At 33.4% G+C, this 17,145-nt stretch overlaps 1 long non-coding RNA gene and 1 pseudogene across 1 annotated transcript; one reads left to right on the top strand and one right to left on the bottom strand.

The window, feature by feature from the left end:
* LOC128235792 (uncharacterized) overlaps positions 1-9,635 on the top strand; it is a 35,850-nt pseudogene extending 26,215 nt beyond the window's left edge.
* A 6,277-nt stretch (positions 9,636-15,912) lies between these two features.
* On the bottom strand, positions 15,913-17,025 carry LOC128234664 (uncharacterized). The gene is made up of 2 exons (XR_008260993.1): positions 16,849-17,025; positions 15,913-16,582 (listed from the first exon to the last, which is right to left on the bottom strand). It is a non-coding gene; the product is annotated as an uncharacterized LOC128234664 (long non-coding RNA).
* Between the last annotated feature and the right edge of the window lie 120 nt (positions 17,026-17,145).

The following is a 17,145-nucleotide window of genomic DNA, read 5'->3' on the forward strand; positions in this document are numbered from 1 at the left end:
GTAGCGCCGACTATTCACCCGTTTTACTTTGCTGTTTTGATAAATATTCTTAAACCTGGACTGTAACTCAAAAACTGCTCAGCATTTGCACACGAAACTTTGAACATGTTTTACTAGTGGTAGGGTTTTAGCTGAAGAGTTGTGGAAGGGTCCTTCATTGGTAACACCCTTTTGCTTTCATGGAGAACAGCATTGGTTTTCTTCTGCCTTTTTATGTAAGTAAAAGCTTAAAGCTGCACTCTCACAGATTCACAATTAAGACATTTTTTTAGTTTTTGTCTCAAAATGAGCTGATTTTGGTATCAATGCCTTCAATTCAGTCATATTAGATAACTCACAATAGAACAGATCTCAACTGTTAGGTAAACTGTAGAAAATTTCATTTTTCCTAAAGCGTTAGCTTTTAGCCATAAAAACATCACTTTTCAAACAAAATATGAAAACTGCAATCTGTTCTTTTGTCAGCAGTCTTAAATCACTGGATTCCAAACATTCACGCAAAATTGGCTCATTCCAAGACAAAAAATAAAAAAGTTGCCAAGACCGTCAATCTGTGAGAGTGCAGCTTTAAGAATGGCAAGTAACTATTTTGTTTTGATTAAAAATTAAATATGATAACACTTACAAACAAACAACATATTTGCTGGTTGAAACCCAATATTACTTACAATGAAAAACAATACTAACATTTTCTGTAAACTTTTATAATGTTGAAGTTCTTCACAGCCTGATACAATGTGCATGTTTTGCAGAACCCTGTCCTTTCTACAACCTGGCTAAAACCCTACAAATGGCAATATGGACATGATAAGCAAGCTTATATTATTTGTTGTGCCTTTGATTGACTAATAAAAACTGGCAAGTGCATGAGGTTACTGACCTGAAGACAGCTGTATTTGACCTCACCTGTCCATACCAGACCTTTAAATTGTTGTCATCGGCAATCCGACCGGAATCCTGGTCACTTTCTGTTTATGGAAATATGATTATAAAGGTAAACCTCTTAGTACATTACATATATATTAAAGCTTAAAAACACCCCAAACAGCATTTAAGTATAGTGTTATTATTATTTCTCAGGGGATTCCGGTAGATTTTGGTAGATTCCGGTAATTAGAGGGATTCCGGTAATTCTATGGACCGTCGCAATTATGCCTAAATTGGGAAATTTTACAGTTAAAAGAACAAGCTTTTAAGTCTCCTGTGAATCAGGAAATTATTAAATATTAGTTTCTTTTCCCTTTCAAAAGACCTTAAACAGGTGAAATATTAATTCTTGGGGTGTAAATATCTATTGCAATAAATCATGACAGATACTCATAGTTCATATTGATCTCTAAATGTGATGAAAATCAATGATTCCTGAATTTGATTATCCCCAAAACTTTACATCACATAATTTAAGGATGTTAAATGAACCATTACAGGTAAAAGGACCTACTTTTGATTGGGATTTTTCTCTGAAGATTGGGAAAAATATCATATATTTTGGTTTGGGAATGGGTCTAATAGTGGGAGCTGTGGGTACTATAGAAAAAGCCCTGGTTATTCATAACATGTTTCTAAGTTGAAATTTCCTTTATAAAACGTTGAAGTGGTTAATCACTGGATACAGTACAACTATTGTGGATACAATCAGGGAATATCTTATGCCTGCAGCTTGGTTCATCACATTAAATAGTTTTATGTCCCATCCGTAGACACTTACAACACATGGTACATTTACATCGTGTCTACTTCTAACAACTGAACCAGTGAAAAATCATACGCTTGGTGTTCAATGAGGAATTTAAAACATATGACTGACACTTTTTTATTTTACCGGTAATGAATTTTCAAGTTTGACAGTTGCAACTGAAAATGAGCTTAAAAGTCTGAATATCAAATTACAATTATAAGGTTTCTTACTGAAATATTAAATGTTTTATACTTCATTTTTGTGTTCTGTTAGCATTTTTGCAACAAGAGATGTTTTTACTAGGTTTGTAACTGAACTTAAAGTTCATATGTAAATAGTGTGCGTTTTTTCCCATTCACTTCAGACCCAATACAGAAAGTGATTTTAAAATTTTATGCATCAAGATAATGCTAAAAAATTAGAATGACCTTGTTTGTTTGTTATTGATTCTAGTATAAGAAAAACAAACTTATTTGCTTCCTTGGGCTTCTAAAAATGGTAGACCATTTACAAGCAGTCAAATTCAAAATAATATCGTGCTATTTTTGGTTAAATGTCATTTATTTCTACTTAGAAGGAATGTAGTCAATTGTTTTGCCCATATCTTTATTTGGCGCCTGTGCCACAAGCCTGGCTAAAAAACATAATAAAAGAATTCTGTCACATTATCAAAAGCATTTAGAAATACAACGCAAAATTTGAAAAAATCAGTATTCCAACATTTAAAGCACCCTGAAAAAAATGGAGCTCGAACCTAATGATTTTATTCAAATTCTTATAACAATTTTCAGGTACTCGGTGTTGCGTTTGGGCGGAAATGCAGAGTTGTAACACCAGTCACTTAAGACACCTTTTCCCTCCGAGACAAGAGGCTCATGTGGACATTCCCTGCAGTTTACGGCAAAGCTCTCAATTATAGCCCTACGAACTTCAGGTAAGTGATCAATTTGGGATATCAAGCCATCTATGCACTTGCTAAAAGTCCATACTTGTTTTGAGCAAAACTCACAGTATCAGCATCAAAATTCAAGTTAAGATCCCAGACAAAACCTTGTCTCCTTTACAATACTTAAATTCAGATGTTCTATACCAGTCGGCAAGTAGTTCTCGGACACTAGCAGTTCTTGAACACTCGGGATTTTGGCCTCATTTTGGAAGTTACATATTAAGCACCTGTTAAGGAAATTTCAACTCAGAAACATGTTAAATCAATCAGGTGTTTGAAAAGTTTCAGCCGGTATCAAATCTTTTCATTAGGTAAGGAATTTAAGACGTTACATTACAAAATTTCCAGTTGTTTACAAAATCACGTTTTACTTTCGCTGGGAATCACAATTGTAGTGCGCATGCACAAAAAGCACAACTTAAAATACGGGCAACAGTTAGGTTATACAATTTGTTTGGTACACTTCCTGTTTTGGACAGACGACATTCTGCATTTATGAAAATATTCATGTTTAGTTGAGCATTTACATTACACATGTGCTTAGAATAGATACCACTTATTTCATTTTAATGAGCTTCATGTTATATGTAAATATGTACAATTAGATTAGTTTTTAATGAAAAGTAATAAGATATATATTACGTACTGGTTTGAAAATTCCATTTTTATATATATTAAATAAAAAAAATCACTTCAGCACATGTTTCCCGGTTTCGAACTAAAATTTAACCCCTTCTGAGCACCTCATTCGGAGCCTATGAGAATGGACTTAAGTTGCCTTATTTCACTTGATTTTGCATTATTTCAACAGAAGAAGAGCTGAGGTTTGTTATAAACATTGGAACATCATATATCCTTTAAAATAAGGATACTTTATCGATAAAACCTCTAAAAGTGTCCGAGAACTACTCGCCTACTGGTACTTGTTTGTACACTACTTATGATGGATACACACTTTCTTAAATTCAGTTTCCCAGATTTACACCCTCCTCTTGCAGGTACTGCCAATGGTGTAGATCCAGTGCACCAGGCCAGTTTTCCAGCTGTCTGGAATTGACATCTCCATCCGAACTGTAGCCAGGATTAATATCAGACTCCTTAACAGCATGGTGAGCTTCTGTGTATTTGTTTCCAAATTAGTAAAAACTGCCAGAAGTCAGGCGTTGTAGCCTTCCTTTCATTTTTACAAAAAGTACTCAGAATTTCTCAATGGAAATACAGCTGTGACAGCATTGGAGACCAGATACTAATTGTTGTTCCATTATGTATAGGAAGCCTTTTTAATGCTTTAAAATAAGTAAACAGGATTCTCATTGATTTTAAGAGGCCTTGTGGACCTTTCATTCTTCACTTGGGGTAAGGGCAGATTAAATGTGTTGGGTTGGGGGTGTAGAGATAAGAAAGTTAATACTGTTTTATAAAAAAAAATGTTTTAGTCACTATTTTAAAGCTAATGATCTATAATATATGCTGAAAATAAATCAAATTTTGTAACTTTAACATTTTTTCTATAGTGAGATCTAAAAAACACATTTTAAATGGAGTGAAGGGACTAAATCAGGGATAAGGAACAAGTATAACACAAACACTGTATCATGTTTGTTTTTTTATTTCTTGTAAATCTATTAATCATATCTGGAAAAACATCAAATTTAGTCTGATCTCCCTTACTCTGAAAATGTCAATGAGTATCACTGTCTTTAAATTGCTGTTGCGGTACAATTTTTCATAGCAAATGGAAAAAAGTGTATTTCTTTTTTAGATAAACACTTAAAGCTGCACTCTCACAGATTAAACATTTTGATAACTTTTTTATTTTTTGTCTTTGAACTAGCCAATTTATGCAAAAATGCATAGAAACCAGTGATATAAGATTGCTGACCAAAAATTAGATCGCAGATTTCATATTTAAGTTAAAACTTTGATGTTTTATGCATTTTTAGCTCCTGTGATTTATGAAAAAAATGACGAGCTATTGTCGTCACTTGATTGTCGTTGCCAGAGGCGTCGGAAGGTGTTGGTTAAGTTGTGTTTAGGTCACTTACATGGAACTATCAAAGCTATCACTTTGAAACTTGGGGAACTTGGTCATCTAATACCCTTCTTCACATTGTACCCTAAAGAAGTTAAGGTTTGCATAAAGGTCTAGCCCACACCCAAATGCTTCCGCGTTGTTGTACCCCTTCAAGTAGTTCTTAAAAGCAATGTTTCTCCCCACTTAAATAGCATTTGATGATGTAAACATTGCATTCTTGTATGTATTTTCAAGTTTACAGTGATTTTTATCATATTTGAAGACATTAATGTGGTTTTGAATGATGTTTTGCAGGACCTCTTTCTTTGGTGGATGGATTCAGAGATGACCCCAGAGATGACCACAGAGATGTGGCCTTGAGTGTGTCACATGGACGTTAATTGATAGTGACTGTAAAGAAATGATGATAGCAGAAACACGAAACTAACTTGATATGGTTTTCTGGTGTTAAATCAACAGACAAAGTGTTCATAAGTTGTTGGAAAATAGTGCTAGGGCTGAAATCTCTTTTGCAAATTCATAATGACCTTGACCCGGGTCCATACCTCAAAGGTCAAGGTCACACGAGACATTTAAAGGTCAGGGTACATATGCTCATGTCCACGCTATAACATACTTATGCATTGATGGATAACCATATTACTTGGTACAAATCTTGTCCTCATTGAGACCATGTGCAGTGACCTTGACCCGGGTCCATACCTCAAAGATCAAGGTCACAACACATTTAAAGGTCATAGTACACATGCTCGTGTCCAGGCTATAACTTATTTATGCATTGATGGATTACCATATTACTTGGTACAAATGTTGTCCTCATTGAGACGATGTGCAGTGACCTTGACCCGGGTCCATACCTCAAGTCAAGGTCACACGAGACATTTAAAGGTCAGAGTACACATGCTAGTGTCCGCGCTATAACTTACTTATTCATTGATGGATTTCCATGTTACTTGGTACAAATGTTGTCCTTATTGAGACAATAAAGTCATTTATACAACAAAGGCATCGGGATTTTTTAAATATTACTTATTAGTGTTAATAAGTTGACTTTGTTCAAAATAAAACTGACTGCTAGACTTTGCCTGACTTTGCTTGGCCTTGCTTGACTTTGATATTGTATCATGCAAATATGCCTTATTCTCGTTCTCATAAAGACAAATATAAAACAAAGACATCTTTTTGTTTTTAAATATTACTTATAAGTGTAAATAAATTGACTTTGTTCAAAATAAAACTATCTTTGCTTGACCTTGCTTGACTTAAGATATTGTATCATGCAAATATGCCTTATTTTGTTCTAATAGTCTTTATACTACAAAGGCATTGTTTATTATTTTAAATATTACTTATAAGTGTTAATAAGTTGACTTTGTTCAAAATAAAACTGACTTTGCTAGACTTTGCCTGACTTTGCTAGACTTTGCTTGACTTAGATATTGTATCATGCAAATATGCCTTATTCTCGTTCTCATAAAGTCATTTATACCACAAAGACATATTTTTGTTTTTAAATATTACTTGTAAGTGTTAATAAATTGACTTTGTTTAAAATAAAACTGACTTTGCTAGGCTTTGCCTGACTTTGCTAGACATTGCTTGACTTTGCTAGGCTTTGCCTGACTTTGCTAGACATTGCTTGACTTTGCTAGGCTTTGCCTGACTTTGCTAGACATTGCTTGACTTTGCTAGGCTTTGCCTGACTTTGCTAGACATTGCTTGACTTTGCTAGGCTTTGTCTGACTTTGTAGTGTTTAGTAGGACCCTATTAACGGATCGACGTAGTTTGAGTTTTGTCCCTTTTAAGATTCATGCTAAATATGTGTACATTATCCAGGACAATTCATATCAAGGGACCATGACAAAATGCATGATATCAACTTTATTGTTCATTAAATCTAAACGAAATAAAAAGGTGCATTGGAATCCTCAACTTAAACCTACTATTTTGTTATTTAAAATGTTGTTATAAATAATACAGTTTTGAAATTGTTTGACAAAATGATCATTTGTATTGGCATTCACTCGTTTGAGCTAACCCCTGTTATAAAATTTGAGTTTAAACTCGTTCAGTTGTCAGTTTAATGTGCTTTATCATGAATTAACTTCCTGATTTAAAGTGCTACTTTTTGTACTACTTCAATGTTGACAGTTCATACACTTAATTCAAGAGATTATTTCAATTGCTCAAGTGTCTTTGCAGTAAACATTCTGTTTGTTACCATTTGTAAAAAAAAAAACCATAAAAAACAATTGTTGATCTTAAATACATAAGACCTAATGTCTGACATATTGACACCATTTTCACTGTGTGGTAACGGACACCGGATATAGCTCAAAAAGTGATCAATTGATAAGCGTTTGATTTTGACACATGACCAGTTTCTATCATTTTTTTTTAGCTCTACTGGCCAAAGGCCAGAAGAGCTTATGCGATGGTAATGTGTACGTAGTATGTGCGTCCGTGCGGTCGTGCGTCTGTAAACAATTGGTTGTGAACACGATACAGTCTTCAGTTTTGATTGTATCTCGATGAAACTTGTACAGTATCTAGATAGTCATTAGAGCTCGGTTCCTTTCGAAAACCAGCCAGATCCACCCATAAATGCCTAGATTATGGGCCATGAAAGTTTTAAAGAAATGCTTTCTATTTTTAGCCAGGTCTGCATGAGCGAATTCTATTTTTAGCCATGTTTACATGTACATGTAAATTCAAGTCTAGAGTTAAGGGAGACAATTTGCAAGTCTAGGATTTTGAGAGACAATTTGCTTTTTGCTTCTGCAGTTGATTTTGTGAATTACTCTGCCTTGTTCTTGTTGAAAGCCCAAAGGCCATTTTTTAGTTTTAAGGTCTGTAGTTTGCGCATTCATCTTAACAAAATTGGTTGTGAATGTTTAAGTTATGCACCTGGTGTCATTACTGGCCACACCCAGGGTTCACAGGTTTGGTAAACATAAATCTGGAAAGGTTTGAAAATCTTTTTGTGTTCGTGCATCCATCTCAGCACAATTGATTGTGAATGTTTGTTCAAATTGATCAATGTTGTCCTAGGATGCCCTTGACTTTGACCTTTTGACCAGCTTTTTTTAACTTTTAAAACTACAGAAATTTTTACTATGAGTACAGTTTTGAAAGCATTTTTTTTTGTCAGATGACTTTTACTTGGCACATATTAAAATAGTTCATGCAACTAATCTGCTTACAATACTTTCTGGGCTCAGATGTTGAACGTGCTACGTTTTCAGGTAACCCAAACACAAAACATAAACTGTATGTCTGTTGCCTTTTACCCATACATACATGCTGTAGATTGATATGACCACAAAAGCCATGCCAGTAGAGCATAGGCCCTTTTGGGCCTCTTGTTTGTATTTTATGGTGATATATTTAACGAAATCGAAGAGTTTTGAATTCTCGCCGAAAGTTGCATGATCGCTCACAAATGTTCATTTATGAGGTACGATTTCAAACATAACTCAACAAATTGAAAATAAGAATTAAAACTGAATCGAGCGATTTCCTTGTAATTACATAATCTAGTAATGTGTAAAATATCAATATGATATATTTTGTTGTTACGGAGATATTCATACCTTTTGATGCCCTGGCAGTGTACTGGGGATAGATGAAGCAAATAAATAACTGCACAGGGAATAGCATTTAAGTGGACTGAGGATAGTAACGATGTATTTAGAATAGCGAGACAGTGATAATGATAACATCTATTTTCCTTCACGCGAGCTCGAGGGAAATTGTTCGATGTTGTTCATATCGAGGGATGAGAGCAAAAACTGTTTCATTTATACATATTAGTTAACCATGATGTGTTTTTCACAAGCATCATTATCTAAATATTTGAAATACGCCGGTAATCTGATTTATTGAGTAACACAAAACATATGGCCGTAGAATGTGGTGTTTGCTATTCTTATATATAGTATTGCTTTGTAAATCAAGTAGGTACGTTTTTGCACACAGGAAGTCACCAGTGATCAGATATTGTGATCAAATTTGGAACACGTAAAGATTTTTTCTAAGCTTGGGTCGATGTTGGTATTACTTAGAACAGAATAATGGTCTCTGCTCGTTCACTTAAGTGAGAAAGAATGTATTGTGACCAACCCTAATATTTACGCAGCTTGCATACATACGTTCATTTGGGAGAGCATGGATCAAGCTCATTGTTAACTAAAGTTTGCTCAAGAATTTCTTATCAAATTGTACTCTCACTTTTTGCAGATTATTTGAAAGTTCGAAAAAGATCTACACATATGCGAAACAATATTGTTTTATATGGGCTCACAGAGAGTATGAGATGGAGTACATTACAACTCGTGCTAAGGTTCATAGAGAACGAACTCATGATGGACACAAGTGACATTGAAATAGAGAGAGCACATCGAATTGGCCAATTTTATGAGAATAGAGGTAGAGATAAAAAAAGACCAATCGTAATCAGATTCCGAGATTACATAGATACTGAGAATGTAATGAGAAATGCATACAAACTAAGGGGAACTCCGTTTGGTGTAGATAGACAATTTCCAAAGGAAATATCACAGGCACGCTCAGTTTTGTATAAATCACAGGAAGCAAAGAGAGCCAGGGAGGAAAAATATAAAGTACAAATTAAGTACCCAGCCAAGCTCATTATTAATGGCAAACTGATCAAGGACATGTTTCCTGACTGGTATCAAGTGCTTAATTCGGACAGGTTAGAATTGAGTCAAACAACGCATAAGAATAACATTACGAGATCAAGTGGGCAAAGTGCATGGATATATTCGCGTGAAACTGTGATTGATAATTATGAGGACAAAGCCAGCAGCGAGGATGACGTGTTTATTGACAGTAAAAAGTCAAATCAATCTGTCATAAATAATAACGGTAACGCCCACTTATTTGTAAACAAAACAAACCCACGTGACCTACATGACATTAATGTACATGAGGAGCAACGGAAACTGAACAGTCATTTACACTTACCGAAAGCCATTGAGTGTGATAACACTTCATCAGACGAAGAACAATCCCAAAACGTTTCACGTGAAAACACAAACAGTAGCACTAACCTACGAATACAGTCCGTGGGAGCAGCAAAATCACTTAGACCGAGTCACGTGGTAACACCGAAGACGACGGGAAAAGTTAGAGGACGAGGTAAACAGGCCGTGACCAGTTCCCAATATAGAACGGGGGTAAAACATAGTGTGGGATCCCACAGATCTGTGTCGAGTAAATCCAAGGATCGGAACAGCGACGAGACTTCAGGGAGGGAAAACCAAGAGCGGCATGGAAGAACAGCCAATCAAGATGGTGAACAGGGGGTTAATAACTAGGACGGCGGGGAGGTGATACAAGAGGTCAAATGTTGTTTATTAAATGTACAAGGACTTTTGGGAAAAACCTATAATAAACTAAATTGTGCAGAGGTAAAAACTTTATTCCAAGAAAATGATATTCTTTTGTTTACTGAAACATGGTTAGATGACTCTTTAGATTATAATGTTGATAATTTTAAATCATTTGTATTGAATAGAACAATTAAAACAAAAGGTGCTAAGAGAAGTAGTGGTGGGATTATTGTTTATATAAATGATAAAATTTCAAGTCATGTTGAACTTGTTAAAACTACTGATGACTGCATTTTGTGGTTGAAATTAAAAGGTGTATTTTTCCATATGAATAAAGACATATTTGTTTGTTTGTTGTATAATGTGCCTCATGGTAGCAGTAGAGAAGTATATCAGGAAATTAATATATTTGACTTATTGACTAATGATATTATTTATATAGAAAATAAGTATGGGGATGGTTGTAACTTTATTTTGACTGGGGATTGGAATGCTAGGACAGGTGAAAAGGCTGATTATGTTGATAATGAAGATATACATGTTTTGAATTTATTACCTGATGATTATGTTATGGATGATGCTTTGCCTAGAAATAATAAAGACAAAATTGTTAATGAACATGGGAAAAATATGTTAGAATTTTGTAAAACAACTGGTTTGAGAATTTTGAATGGAAGGTGTGGTTTAGATGATAAAAATGGTAATTATACATGTATAAATGCACAAGGGTGTAGTGTAGTGGATTATGTTTTATGTAAAACAGACTTGTTTGAATATATATCAGCATTTGAAGTCAAAGAACCAAATATCATATCAGACCATTGTGTGGTTAGTTTTAGCATAAAAGCTAGTGTGCCAGATGATAATATCCTTAATAATGATAACCATGCTATTAACAGTGTACCCTTTAGATATAAATGGGATACTGATAAGAAAGATGTGTTTTTACAGTCTTTATGTGAAGAGTGTAATGTTGATAAATTTGCTAGGTTACATGAAGAAATAAATATTTCTAGAGACAATAATGATTTAGATGTTAACCTTCAGTCATTAACAGATATTATGGACAATATATGTAGTCCTTTGTTTAAAAAAAATATCGGAAAAAGTAAAAATAAAAATATTATTTTAAATAATGTAAAAAAAGATGCAGACTATTTTGATGAAGACTGCAAAGACTTGAAAAAAAGGTATTATAAATGCTTGAATAATTTTAGACAACTTTCTAGTGATGAAAATAGAATAAATATGGTGCAGGCTAGAAGTAACTTTAAAAAAACAATCAGAAAAAAGAAGTTTTTGTATGATAAATCACAATCACATAAATTGGAATCAATGAGATTTTGTAATGCTAAGTTGTATTGGAAGATGTTAAAAGGTCGCAGAGTACAAAAAACATGCTCACTAACATCAAATGATTTTATTGAGTACTTTAAGTCCATAAATGATCCTGAATCTGTATTTTATCAGCCGGATGAAGATGTGTTGCATTTTAATGAAAGGTATTTAGATGGTGAGTTAAATATTATGTTCCAGGAATTAAATGTCCCTTTTACGGTTGTAGAAGTTAGAAAAGCTTGTAAAAAACTTAATAATGGTAAAGCCAGTGGGCCAGATTATTTTATAAATGAGTTCTACAAATCTGGATGTCATAATGAAGCATTTTGTAATGTTTTATGTGCAATGTTTAATAAGTTATTTGATTGTGGTTATTACCCAGACAAATGGTCAGAAGGATTTATTATACCACTACATAAGAAAGGGGCTGTAAATGAACCAAGTAATTATAGGGGTATAACTTTGTTAAGCTCGGTGGGAAAATTGTTTACAAAAATATTGAATACTAGACTTAGTGAATGGGCAGAAAATTATCATGTGTATATTGAGGCCCAGGCTGGTTTTAGGCAAAATATGGGCACTATTGATAATATATTTGTATTACATAGTATAATCACATGTTTACTTGATAGCAATAAGAAATTATATGCAGCATTTGTTGACTTTTCCAAAGCTTTTGATTATGTTGTTAGAGATATACTCTGGTATAAATTGATAAAACTTGGTGTTAGGGGAAAGATGTTAGATATTATACGTTCTATGTATATGAATGTTAAGTCAAAAGTGAAATATAACAATGAATTAAGTAATGATTTTTCATGTTTATTAGGGGTACGCCAAGGAGAATCTCTATCTCCGTTTTTATTCTCAATGTATCTTAATGATATAGAAGAGTATTTATGTACTAATAACTATCAAGGTATTGATTTTGATGTGTTTAAAATATTTATATTACTCTATGCTGATGATATAGTTTTGCTATCTGATACAGAGGCAGGATTACAAGAAGGGTTGTTATTATTAGAAAATTATTGTGAAAGATGGAAATTATGTGTGAATCCAGAAAAAACGAAGGTTATGGTGTTTAGAAAAGGAGGAAGATTAAGTAGAAAAGTAAAATTTATGTATAAGGGTAGAGAATTAGACATAGTGGATAGATTTACTTACCTTGGTATAGTTTTCACACCTGGAGGTTCTTTTTCAAAAACCTTTGATGCTTTGTCAGGACAAGCACTTAAGGCGGTTTTTAGGCTTAAAAGTTGTATATCTAAATATCCTTGCATTTCAATCAAGCATAGATTGGATCTTTTCGATAAACTTATTTATCCAGTCTTGAGTTACGGATCGGAAATATGGGGTCTTAGTAACAGTCTTCAAATTGAACGAATACACTTACGTTTTTGTAAAGAATTGTTAGGAGTGCGATTACAGACCCAAAATAATTTTGTTTATGGTGAACTTGGGAGAACCTCATTATTATGTAAAAGGTCGATTAATGTCATAAGATATTGGTTAAAGATTGTAACAATGGACACTGTAAAATATGTTAAACTTATGTATGATAAACTTTGTATGCACTTAGAGGAAAATCCACATTTCAAGTCCTGGGCTTACAATGTAAGACAGTTGTTACAAGCATTAGGTTTTAATGATGTATGGCTTAGTCAAGGTGTTGGTGACATAAATTTGTTTCTAAATATGTTTAAAAGAAGGGCTACTGATAATTATATACAAATTTGGCAGTCTGAGCTCAGAGAGTCTAGTAGAGCTCGAAATTACGTGCATGTGTCGTTTTTTGAATTACAACCCTATTTGTGTAATGTAAATATAACAAAATATAGATATGCATTGTCTAGGTTAAGAATGTCAAGTCATATGTTGAGCATCGAAACAGGTAGATGGCATAAACCAACAGCAATACCTTATAATGAAAGAACATGCTTATTTTGTAACACTCTTGAAGACGAATACCACTTTTTACTTGAATGTCAATTGTATGCTGAACTACGAGAAATGTATATCAAACCATATTACTTTAAAAGACGGAATATGTTTAAGTTTATTGAGTTGATGACCTCTCAGAAAGCTGTTGTGAATAGAAATTTAGCGATGTATGTGTATAAAGCGTTTGAATTACGAAAGACGTTTCATATGTATTTTGAGTAAAAAACATATCCTCTTCGCTGTTAATACATCATGTCTTACGACCTATGACTTATTTTGCAATTAATGTACGTTTTATAATATGTATACTCATGGACATATTGTCTATTGTATTATGAAATAAAACTGTATAAAACTGTATATATTGTATATTTACAGTGTTACTATAAATTTTTGTGCCATTTTACATGTTATCACCAGGACACACATTTCTCAACTTTAAAACTATCCTCAGTACATAATACGGCTATCCCCAGTACAGTACTATGAACATTTCTAAGGGCATATCTTTAACAGTTTAAAAGTTACATTGCCATTTCTTACAATAAAAATAGCTGAGCTAATGCTTGTGAAATCCTTCGATTCATATTTTTATTTATTCGATATATTTCCTAAAAATATCAATACTTGTCGAAATTCTGTAACTTTTGAGGTGATCAACTCATATTTGAAGAAACATTTAGCATTCAGCTATTAGTTCATACACTTGCTTCATTTTTGGATACGGCAGATATGCGTTAACACAGCAATATCTTACCTCTTGTAAATAAGAACAACTATATAGTTGTCTGTTTACTTATCACTTTTTGAGCTATATCCGGTGTCCGTTCCCACACTATGATTTTCCTTAGCTGATACAAATCACGACTGAATAATCGGCATAATGTCTTACTAGGAAGAGTTTCAGAAAATATTATTAGTACGACATAATATTAACTTTTTGCTGGTGCAGTACGCCATTCATATTAAAACGTTGTACTTAAACGTTCTATTGATCTATCGATATGCTGTACATGCATACGATGATAAACACAATGTTCTTTTCTGTTCTGTTACAAAGTTAAACTGTGAGTAAAAGTATAGTTCATGGTCCGTAATGTCCCGAAATATGGTACATTAAATAGTAAAACAAACTGTGAGTTAAATTATAAATCATTGTCCGAAAATATGGTATGTTATAAAGTAAAAACAAACTGTAAGTAAAATTATATATCATGGTCCGTAATGTCCCGAAATAGTGTCCGTAATGTCCCCAAATCTGGTCAATTTTGTCTGGTCCGTAATGTCCGTTACTCAGGCCAACAATGACACTATTTATCATATATCATTTATTTTACTTTTATAGATCACGTTAAAAACAACGGCATTTCAAACATGTAGATTATAATGGCACATCCATTTTTTTCTTGTCTGGTCAGAAATAGTTTTGACGAAAGTGAAAATTTACGTAATTCGGACGTTATAGATTTTTGGATATTTGTTTATTGCAAAAAAAATCATATTTGTCTTCAACTTCTCATATTAAGTCTGATGGCTAAAATGGGAAATCAAATGAATATTATAATGCAACTAGTAAATATAAATGTAAGTGTGACACTGACTTGATTGCATGTTTTTTTGTTTGGTTGCTTAAAATGAAATGGAAATGCTTCATACATCAGTTTTCTCAAGTTTCCAGTTCTATTATTCATGGGTTGGTCGAAATTAATTGACTGCCAACATTTTTCTTCATCGACTAACATTAACTTATTAAATCATTCTTGATGCCAATTGTGTCTGTTTATTTCCATTTGTCATAAGAGGGTGTTTTTTTCTGGGTGTGTAAGCTACCACCATTAATGGGAAATTTTGACATTTAAGATTGATCTTTTTTTCATGATGTTGAAACTATTGTTACTTACCTCATATTCTTATACGACGGGTTTAAAAAACAAACAACATGGACAAGGTAGATAACCAGGCGTACTACCTTAGTCAATTCAGAAATATTATTATATAATTAACTTTAGAAGCCTTTGTCCAATCATCACCAAATTTAGTCAGAATCATATGTAAATAATATATAAGACAAGCTCTTTAACCAGCCATATCACTTGAATCAATCAATAGTAATCACCTTTTAATTAAATAAATTACCTGAAATTTGTTTCGTTCGATCACTTACTTTAGAATCCTTTTAATAGTTTCCAAATATCAGACTTTGTGTGGATTATCTTGGTAAAGTTCGATTACAAGCCATGACACCTCTGTCAAATCCAGATTTATGACCCTTGAATTGGCAAGAACTGTCGTTACAGTGTACGCTCTCTAAATTAAATAAACGTTCAACCACTCATCACCAAACTTGGTGCTCTATTGAGAATTAGGATGGGCGTATTTTGCGGCAGTTGGTGCTCTTGTAATTTCTATATTTCTGTCCCAGTTTGAACAAGTGGGCTTGTATTACTTTGCACATGTTGGTCATTCTGGTTTTAGGTATCGCTTCTGATACTAACAACAAGGTATGCTCAAGTCTACAGTCCTCAAACTTGGTTGGCAGATTGGTCATGAATATTTGATGACGCCTTATTTGAGATCATCAGGTCAATGGTTGGGTAGAGTAACCTTAAACCCAAAAAGCCTGACCCATTTATTACTACAATATGTTGGACATGAAAAGCATATATGACCTCTATCACAGAGGCATTCAACATGTAAAGCTATGCAGTTTGATAACTAGAATTTACTTGGGTGCAGTAGACAATCAGCTTCATCAATAATGAAGTTAACTGTTCTTTAACTTATGCTCCCTGAAATACTAAACAAATTTTACACTTTTTAGTTTCTGTACTTGCTGATTGATTTTAGCATTATATATTAAGAGGAGCTATACTCAACAACAAAATAACCATTATCAGTGAAGAGCAGTTTTTCCGGTAAAACATCATCATTTAACGTCATCGTTATGTAATCATTTCATAATGTCTTGTTCCTTGTGTCACTTCTTATAAATTCTACGAATTCAGCATATACTATCGATACAATACTATTTATACAAAGAATATATGAACACAGAAATATGCATTATCTGTTCTTTTTGCAATATTTTCCTCATCTCATAGGCAGTAATGAAGAAATGGTATCATTGAATCTTTCACTCGAAAAGAAAATGCAATTGTGAAAATTTAATGCCAGATCTTCAAATAGTCAAACGGCGTCAGACCATCTTATTTGAGGTTTGAAGTATCCACTTAAAGAACGGTTTGCGCAGGATTCTTCATCACCGTGTTGTTGTAAACGGGGTCCTCTGCAAACAAACACAAAGTCGTCAGAAAGACGATATCAAGCTGTTACTCTTTCAAAGTGATACACAGATATGGTGCAATTTGAATTTTAGTAACGATATCAAATTTAACATACTAGAACTATATGTGATTTTCCTTCAAACGTTATCTTCATGAAAGCTCAAAACGACTTGTGTTTTGCATACTTTGATCGTTATACAATCATCCACAGACCACTCAAATCTGCAGCAATGCACAACTATCTGTAAAATGTAGACAAATTTCATACCTTTCTTGACATTTTCGTAAAACACGTGCGACCTTGAACTGGAATCAGCCAACGGCGTGTACACGTGTGAATCATCGGGTCTGAAATGTAATGTTAACAAAAGATTACTCACAATGTGCTGGTTTTCATTGCATACTAAAATTTAGCAAAATAAGGCATAAAAAATAAATTGTTTGGTTAGGGTATCATCCTTTTCAAAAATAGGTAGGGTAGGTAGGCTTTTTTTTTTTTTTTTTTTTTTACTAGGCTTTATATAAGAATGTCGTTTTCATCATTGGAAAAGGTGTTAAAGTTATC

This window comes from Mya arenaria, chromosome 5, assembly GCF_026914265.1.
Source record: "Mya arenaria isolate MELC-2E11 chromosome 5, ASM2691426v1".
NCBI lineage: Eukaryota > Metazoa > Mollusca > Bivalvia > Myida > Myidae > Mya > Mya arenaria.